This window comes from Paramacrobiotus metropolitanus, unplaced genomic scaffold (genome assembly GCF_019649055.1).
Source record: "Paramacrobiotus metropolitanus isolate TYO unplaced genomic scaffold, Prichtersi_v1.0 Parri_scaffold0000051, whole genome shotgun sequence".
NCBI lineage: Eukaryota > Metazoa > Tardigrada > Eutardigrada > Parachela > Macrobiotidae > Paramacrobiotus > Paramacrobiotus metropolitanus.
In genome coordinates, this window is record NW_026570271.1 from 65735 (window position 1) to 74618 (window position 8884).

Below are 8884 nucleotides of genomic sequence, written 5' to 3' on the forward strand. Positions count from 1 at the left end.
CGGAATTTTCGCGAAAAAGTCGCGTGACGTCAGCGTGGTGATTTTCCATAAAATTTCGACCAATCAGAACACGTGGGAAACTTCCCCGTGTTATAACAGTCGTAGTGACTCATACTTTTTTGCATTTTTTGCTCACGGCACGCTACTCGTGACGTAGAGCTTTTTGCAAGACCATTTCGTACGTGACGTCACACTGGTCAGTAACGTAACATAGGGCCATAGGAAGCTAACGCTAAACCTGAGCTCTAGCGTACCTGACCAGCACCAACCAGCGACAGCCAACCCACCGTTCCGGTCCGGACCAAGACCAAAGAAACTTTCTAAGTCCCAATACCATGGGCCAAACCGAAAGCGCCTTGGCCAAGGTGATGCCATACACCAGCCATGAGCAACTCCAACGGAGATTGCTCAGTCCAATGGACAGGCGCCAACCCAACGAATACAAAAGCAACTGGGGAAGAACTACGCTACACGCGACCCACCGGGAACATACGGTTTCCGCAGGGCCAAACAGAGCGGTTCTGAACCAGACGAGCCAAACTCGGCCGGCTCAACGAGTTCGGTCGAGGCCAAAGCCAGGCGGGACAAACAAATCCTGCCGGCTGACCTGGAAACCAGTGATGAAAGTCTGGACGCCACCCGGGACGACACATTCCAGGAGGCATCCGACGAACTGTCCGAGGCCAACCAGCCTCTGGACAGCCAACCTGGCGCCGATAGGACGGCCCAGGCCAACAGTGTCCCTCGGGACTTGGCGCACCAACCGGCCATACCTGGTCCGGGCCAAGTCCAACCTGCGGCGCCAACGGCGGCCACAGGTGAGGACAAGACACGCACTGATGGACCAGAGCCAAACAACTTGGCCCGGTCCAACCTTGATGTCCAGGATCTGACAGCACGTCCAGCCCTATCGGGCTCGGACCAGATCCAACCTGAGGCGCCAACGGCGGCCAAAGGTGGACGCAAGGCCAAGGGCCAAGCCAAAAAGGCTGGTCCAAAGGCACATGACCAGGGCCAACAGCCCGTGAGTCAGTCGCCCATCATGTTTGAAGTCGATGGCTCAACCCCTGCAACGCCATCGCCAACCAATGACGTCATCGGCGCGTCTGGCCCGTCCAAACCGGACGAAGAGCCAATTGTGGACCTGGCACAACTTAGCAGGGCCACAGCCAGGATGGACCTAAACCGGCCTTCCTGGGACACAACCCGCGCCAGCGTCACCCGCCAAAGCTGAACCAGGCAACCCGGCCTGAGGAGCTCGACGAAATCGACCAACTCAGGACCACAGTACGGGACCTGACCAAACAGCTGGCGGATATTGCAGAAGCAACCCTGCTATCCGAACGTTGGATGCAGGACGAGATCTGCAGGCACAAAACTTTGCGGTCCAATCGGACGCAGAGGCTAACGCGTCTCGGCCATACTGGCCCAGACCCAACTTGAGCTAACCCAGCTCAAGTTGTCACCATGTCCCAATGCTGAGCGAGACCAGCTCAACAGGACAATCCACAGCCTGGAAACGGCTGTGGCGGGCCTTGAAGCCCTGCTCACCTCTACGAGGACTGAGCTGGCCAAAGCCAAGGATGACTTGGCTGCGGCCCGGACCACCATTGACGACACTGACTCTGAGGCGGACCGCCTACAGAGAGAAAACGAGCGTCTCACCGAAGACATGGCCAACCTGCAGGACGAAATCAACCGCCTGCGGAACGGCTACAATCTTCTTTATGAGAGCCACCAGAATCTCATGAAGACTATCCAACAAGGAGGACTGATGAGCCAAACGGTTCAGCAGAAGGAGGCACAGAACGTGCAACTCCAGCAACAGATCGTTGCCCTCCAGAGCCAGCTCAACACCGAAGCAACCATTCGGGCACAACTTGAGCAAAACAGCGCCATTGGACATCAGAACTTCGTCCAATTGGAGCAGGCCTTCAACCAAGCCAAACAGGTGATCCAGGGCCAACATGACCGGATCATCACATTGGAGGCCAATAACGCCGGCCTGGTCAAAGATTACCAGGCGGCCACCCAACGCATAACCGAAATGAACGAGGAACTGGAAAGGCTAAGCACGGAAAACGCCTGCTTAGATGCGGAGAAATCACACCTCGTAGACATCAACTCCGAGTTGTCCGCTGAACCACCGTCCTACCACACCTTTCCAGACTCGGATACACAACGCCGACAAGAAAAAGTCGACGAGGCTTTGCGGCAGGGCCAACGCTTCTACCGCGAGCCAGTGTATCAACAGCAGAATTACCAAGTCAATATGGCTGTGGAAGGACCATCGGTTGGACATCCCCCAACGGGGCCAACCATACCCGCGCCTCCCAGCCCGGTGGACCGTGGAACATCAACGGCGACAGTAACGCTGCCGCCACCACCAGTCCCGGTCACCACAACTGCCACTATTGGTCCAACGACAATAGTGACGCCCGCAACGCAGACTCATCCGTCTACGTCAAGCGGGCTAGGCTTTGACCCGAGCCAGGCAACACCCAGCCACAGTTATTTCGGATCAAAGCCATCGTACCCGTCCTTGTACCCGTCGATATTCCCGAACATGGACTTTAACTTCAGTCCGCAACCGGCCACAAGCCAGACTCACACCAGCGGCATGGATCCAAACCGGACCAGCCAGCCGAGCCTAATGTTCGGGCCACCGGCCACACAAGGACAGATGGGAGGCCAAAGTGGTACACCAACGGTGCAACAACCACTAGTAGGCCAACTAAGCCTATTTGGCCCTCCTATCTCGGCGGCAGCCCCAACGGGCCAAGCTCAGCCACAGATGGGCCAAACCACGCCCACGGGCCAAAACGTGCCCCAACCATCAGGCATACCGCCAACAGCGGCCATGCCACCAGGACCAGCTGCCCAACCAGGCCAGGGCCAAAATGCGCCCATGTTGGTCCAGCTCCCGAATGGAGCATACGGATGGATGGCGTCCAACGGAGCCATCCAGATCGTACCGGGCCAACCAATGTGGTCCCAACCTCAGCAGGTGCCGCTGATACCACAGCAGCCAACACCTGCCCCATCACCACCGGCCAGCCCAGCTCTCTCAACCAGAGAGCAAATCAAAGAAATGGCCCAAGAGATGGGAAAAGCCAACGCGAGAGCTCAAGTCCGCACCGAGTTGCCAAAATTTGACGGCAACAAAACAATGGTGAAAGGATGGCTTGCACAGGTCCGACGGATCTGTAAGCAGTCGTCCGATCTGAACAAACCAGATCCGGACTTTATGAGCCGCATTTACATGGCCCTATCGGACCCTGTAAAGGAATGGTACACTGGCCAAGCCAATCGCGAAGACGAGGACGGCTGGCCAGTGGAAGAGTGGCTCCAAAAGTTTGCCACTCGATATGGCGACGATAATCAGCAGGCCACTGCCATGGGAGAAATCACACATCGGTACTACCAGCACCTGACCGAAACCCCCAGAGCAGTATTATGACGCCATGCTGACTCTCCAGACGCGCGCTGGCTTGGACGACACAATGACCCTCCACTTCCTGAGGGAGAACGTCAAAGAGCCAGAACTGCGCCGCGCTCTGGACATCCGGATACCGAAGTCACCGGCAGAATTCCGGGACTACGTCCGGCAATACACAATGGGAAAGCCGGAGTACGAAGGGAAGGCGGGCCGCGGATACCCAACCATCCGAACGGCCATACAAACGCCACAAGCCCAAGTCGTACCGCAACAACCGGCACTTTATCCCCCGCAGGCTACACAAGCCCAAATAGAGGCAACATACGCCGCCATCGCGGCCTTGAACTTAGCCTCCCCACAACGTGGGTCTACACCGCCCAACGGCGGTAGTGGCGGCTATGGCCAGGCCCGGAACCAGGGCAACTATAGCTACGGCCAGGGCAATAGCGGCGGAGGACCAAGGGCAAGTTCTCCAAGGGCCAAAACGCCAGCTTTAGTGGAAACCAAAGCGGCAACAGCCCTGGAGGACAAAACCGAAGCCCAGGAGGCCAGAGCGGCCAACGCCAGACTCTGAGCCCCGAAGAGGCCCGCAGACAAGAAGACATGTATATCGACAGAGTCGAGCGCATGTTCGAACGATGGGCCAAAGACGGTATTATCACCTGCAACCACTGCCTATGGGGAAACCACCCAACCGAGGGCTGTGGCTATGCAAACAGGCCATATGGCGAAAATCCAAACCGGAAATGGTATTTGGATTGGCGAAATCGCTATCAGAAAGGCTACCCTACCGGGTCAGCCAATCCTAACCGCCTCGGCTTAGTGCCACCCAAACAACCCAGACCGCAACGTGGTAATGGGGAATGGCAGCCGAAGGCAATCCACCGGCTCAGGAAGTGGGCCAGGTGGCGGCAACCGGCAGAACGGTCCAAAACAGGGATACCAGACGCCAGCCAACGAAAGGGCAGCGCTACCACCCATACCGGACCAGCTGGTGAAGCCAATGGCAACGGCGGCGGCGGCCCTAGCCGGGTCAGCCCAACCGCGGGAAACGCCTAAGGTCGGGGAGTATCGGCAACTCACCCGACCTAAGACCGGAACCGAAACCGCCGGACATAACCATTACTAATCCGTACTTAACTAATCCCTACATGGATCCCAAATTAACCCCTATGGCTCAACAGCCCACCAGTGGATCCAGGCTCAGCGGCAAACCAGCGCTCGAGCCACCTGGCTCTAAAAGTGATGCCAGGCCGACAGTCGTATTGCAAGCGACCAAGTCGATTTTCGGAGCCTCAACTAACCCTAAGGCCAACCGATCCCCAAAACTCGGAGCCTCAACCTCTAAGGCCAACCGAACACGTGGCAAAGCGAGACGTCGCACCACGAACATGACGTACCCACAATCGGCGTCAGATACATCCTCCGACAGTGCACCGGACGGATGCTCCGTACAAGATACGGACAGCGAGGTCGGATCCCTAAAAGATTGGATAGCCGAACCTCTTGAGGCGTCAAGTCCCCGTACCTGCTGGCCCCAGATCGGTGGACAACCCCTCGGCACCACACCAACGGTGCGAACCATAAACAGCTCACGGACCTTCCTTAATACCAAAAGCATGTTTTCCACCCTACGGGTTGCGGAAACATCACCACAGGAAGAGTCTGTCCAGCAGGAGCCTTTATCACCCCAGTACGCTCCTGACGATCCAGGACCAGTGTCGCTAATCCCCATTGTACCGGTGATGCGGGAAGTGACAGTTGGCCTCGATGAAAACCGCAAACCAAAAACCGTCAGAGCATGGACGCACAAAGTCCAAATTGGACCAGTCCACACGCTCGCTATGCTGGACACTGGAGCGGAGACATCCCTCATCAGCCAGCAATTCTGCACCGCCAATGGCATCAAAACAGAGCCATTAGGACGGAACACCAAAATCCTTGGTGTTGGCGGACAAACCGCCTTTGTGGTCTCCCACTGCTGCACCGTACCGGTGACACTGCAGGGATACAAGAGCCACCACACGTTCTTCGTCCAACCGACGTTAACGGACGTGCACGTACTACTTGGATGTGACTATCTCCACTCCAAGTTCACCTTCATTCTTAAGCCAAACGAAGAAATCGTTTGGGACGCGGTAAAGTCTATCCCGATACCAGAGGCACCGGGACCCGATGATGAAGTGAGAGTTAATCGGCTTGATCACCCGAAAGGTTCTCCTTCTACCTGCTGGGAATGCCTGGACACCATTGAAAGCCTCATATGGGAGCTGCGCGTCCATAACGCAATCGAGCGTTACATGACTCAATTCCGTGCAGGCATACTCAAGCCAAATCACGGGATAGTAAAGACTATCCCGATACCAGAGGCACCGGGCCAACGGCCGGTGCCCGACAGAGAAATCAAGGAGAACCTGGTCCAGCGCTATAAAACTTGGTTCACAGGAGTCAGAAACTTCCTGGAATACCACGCTAACCAACTCCTTGCCCTAGAAGAGGGCTGGCTTGAAGAAAAAGGCGAACCACTAACGTGGCCGCAAATTGCCGCACAATACGGACCATTCGCCCAAGAATTGGACGATTTGGTCCAAGAAGGAGCATTATGGGAGGACGAACGTCTAGCCCTAGTGTGGGAATACAGGGAGTACCACATGGAAATGCCGAAAGCCCTTCAAAAGATGTGCACGGATCTCTTCGATGACATCATAAAACTTCGAAGACAAGTGGCCCAACACCCTGGCTTAACTGTCAGCATATGGCCAAAATATGACCTGAGCCTGACTAACGTCAGGACTATACCGGAACCATTGCCGGAAGCTGCACCGCATATAGCGACAAAAGTGCGCTTCAATGATGGCCCACACCGAGAACAGGGAGGCCATCGAAGGGACACCAGCCAGAATGAGCAGGACCCTTCATCAGAGGAAGTCCAATTGACTTGTCCTCTATGTGGAGACGGCGTTGAAGCGGTAATACGGGCCATACAAACCCGTTCGACTCAACGTTGGGCAAAAGGCCGACCAGCCTCGCCACTCCCTAACGGGAGCCGTCCAACCACTTTGGCGGAACCGGACGAACCTGAAAAACAGGAAATCGCAACCGGAGCGCCAGAGATCCAAGAAATGGATCTCGTGACCAAACCGGCACCAACAGTGGCCGGCGGGCCGCCAACCTCTAACGAGGATAAAGGCGAGCCAAAACAAGTGCAGGACGACAAACCCGAGTCTACCGATTCGGACGTCCAAAGCTCAAGCGACTCACCGGACACGGACTCCGATAACCAATCATCGGAGGAGTCGAGTGATGACGAAGAGGACACAGAAATTCTTCAACTCCGAGCCGAAGCACCGGTAATCCGCAAATTGCGGACCGAACGTCCAACCGACGTTTTAAAGGAGGAGAAAGAAGTCGTTTTCGTTCATCAGCGGTACACTTTACCAGCTTACTCAACCTGCTGGATTAAGGTCCGGTCCTATCGGACTATGGACCCGGGACGGCCAATCCACTTTAAATCGCTGAGACGACCACACCGCTTGGTCATACCGATCGAAGCAGAGGTCCAAACTCGAAACAGCGAATACGCGTGGATTCAGGTCCAAAACAAGTCCCGACGCGACCAAATCCTCCGCAAAGGTGCAAAAGTTGGCCATATGTACTACAGTGACATATACGAGCCAGACATCAAGGAGGACGGCGTAGATTGGTCAATTCCCAATGCCGACGCCTTACCATGGCCAAAAGCGGCAGGGAACAATCCAAATCGGTACCGCACCATTAACGACCATGCCATGGTCCGGGCAACTGTAAAAGTGGAACTCCCACCGGAGTCCATTACCCCGGTCCAAGTCAGTATTGATTATCCTGTCGATCCGAGACAGAAACTTATGTACCTCGGAAGCCAAGACACCAAACGGAGTCTGGCCATGCTCGACGGACCAGTCCAGCATAATGGCAACAGTTTCACCATATTGGTGTCAAACTACTCCAAAGAGCCCCATATACTCCGGAAAGGAGTTAACATGGGCCAAGTGGAGCCATACGAGGAAATCTCGGATGAAGATTATGCCAAGATCAATTCCCTCCAAACCGGAGAGGAAGATCCTGAAGTGGAACGCGAAATCCGCGCCCACATCGCTAATGCACACTTCGGCGATCACCTGACCGAAGAGCAGACCGCTCTACTCCGTCAGGACTTATGGGAACTCCGGGCCATATTCCCGACGTCCAAAAAGCCTTACGGCGACGTTAAAGGAGTGACCCACGTCATAGAAGTTGGCGACGCTGCACCAATTAAAATGAACCCAACCCGAACGAGTTGGAAGGGACGAGAGTTCATTAATAAGCACGTCCAAGAAATGTTGGACCAAGGCGTGATTGAACCGTCCATGGCAGCGTGGAGTTTCCCAGTGGTCCTCGCCTCGAAGAAAAACGGCGACGGGACCATGGGCACCCGGTTCTGCATAAATTACATAAAGCTGAACTCGGTGACCAAGAAGAACAACTATCCATTGCCCAATCCAGACGAACTTCTGGATCAATGCGCAGGCAACGCCTACTACGGCAAGGTAGATTGTCAGTCCGGATTCTGGCAAATCCCCATGGACCCAGCGTCGATGGACTACACTACCTTCGTGACTCCAGAAGGGATGTTCCGGTTCAAACGAATGCCGTTTGGCGTCTGCAACGGGCCAGCCACATTCCAAATGACTATGGATAAGATTATGGCGCCAGCACGCAAACAAGGCGGCGTCTTCGCATACATCGACGACGTGATATTTTTCGGCAAAACATTCGAGGAATTCAGGAAGGCGTTCAGAAACACGCTCCTGTGCCTCAGAGACGCCGGATTCACGATAAAACCGTCGAAATGCGAATTTGGAATGGAAAAACTCCAATTCCTTGGACACATCCTTAGCAAGGACGGTGTCCATACCGATCCCGAGAAGGTAGCGGCCATCGCCGAGAAACTACCGCCCAAGACCGAGCGTCAACTTCGCTCGTTCCTTGGACTCGCTAACTACTACCGGAAGTTTATTCTGGGCTACGCCCAGAAGACTTCCAAGATGTATGAACTCCTGCGGAAGGAAAGTTCAGTGAAGAACGACTGGACCGACGCCCACACCGCTGAGTTCAACGAAATCAAAAAGGCCCTAACGGAAGCCCCAATATTGGCCAAATTCGATGCAACCAAACAGACCACCATCGAATGTGATGCAAGTGGCGCTGGCATCGGAGCCATACTCAGCCAGGACTCGAGGCCAATTGCCTACGCAAGCCGTGTCCTACATGGAGCTGAGAAGAACTACGGCGTAACCGAATGGGAATGCTTAGCCGTAGTGTGGGCCGTCCAAAAGTTCAAGCATTACATCGACCACGGACCTTTCACAGTAAGGACGGACCACAGAGCCCTAACCAATCTGCTCAGATGCGAGTCTAACCGGCCCG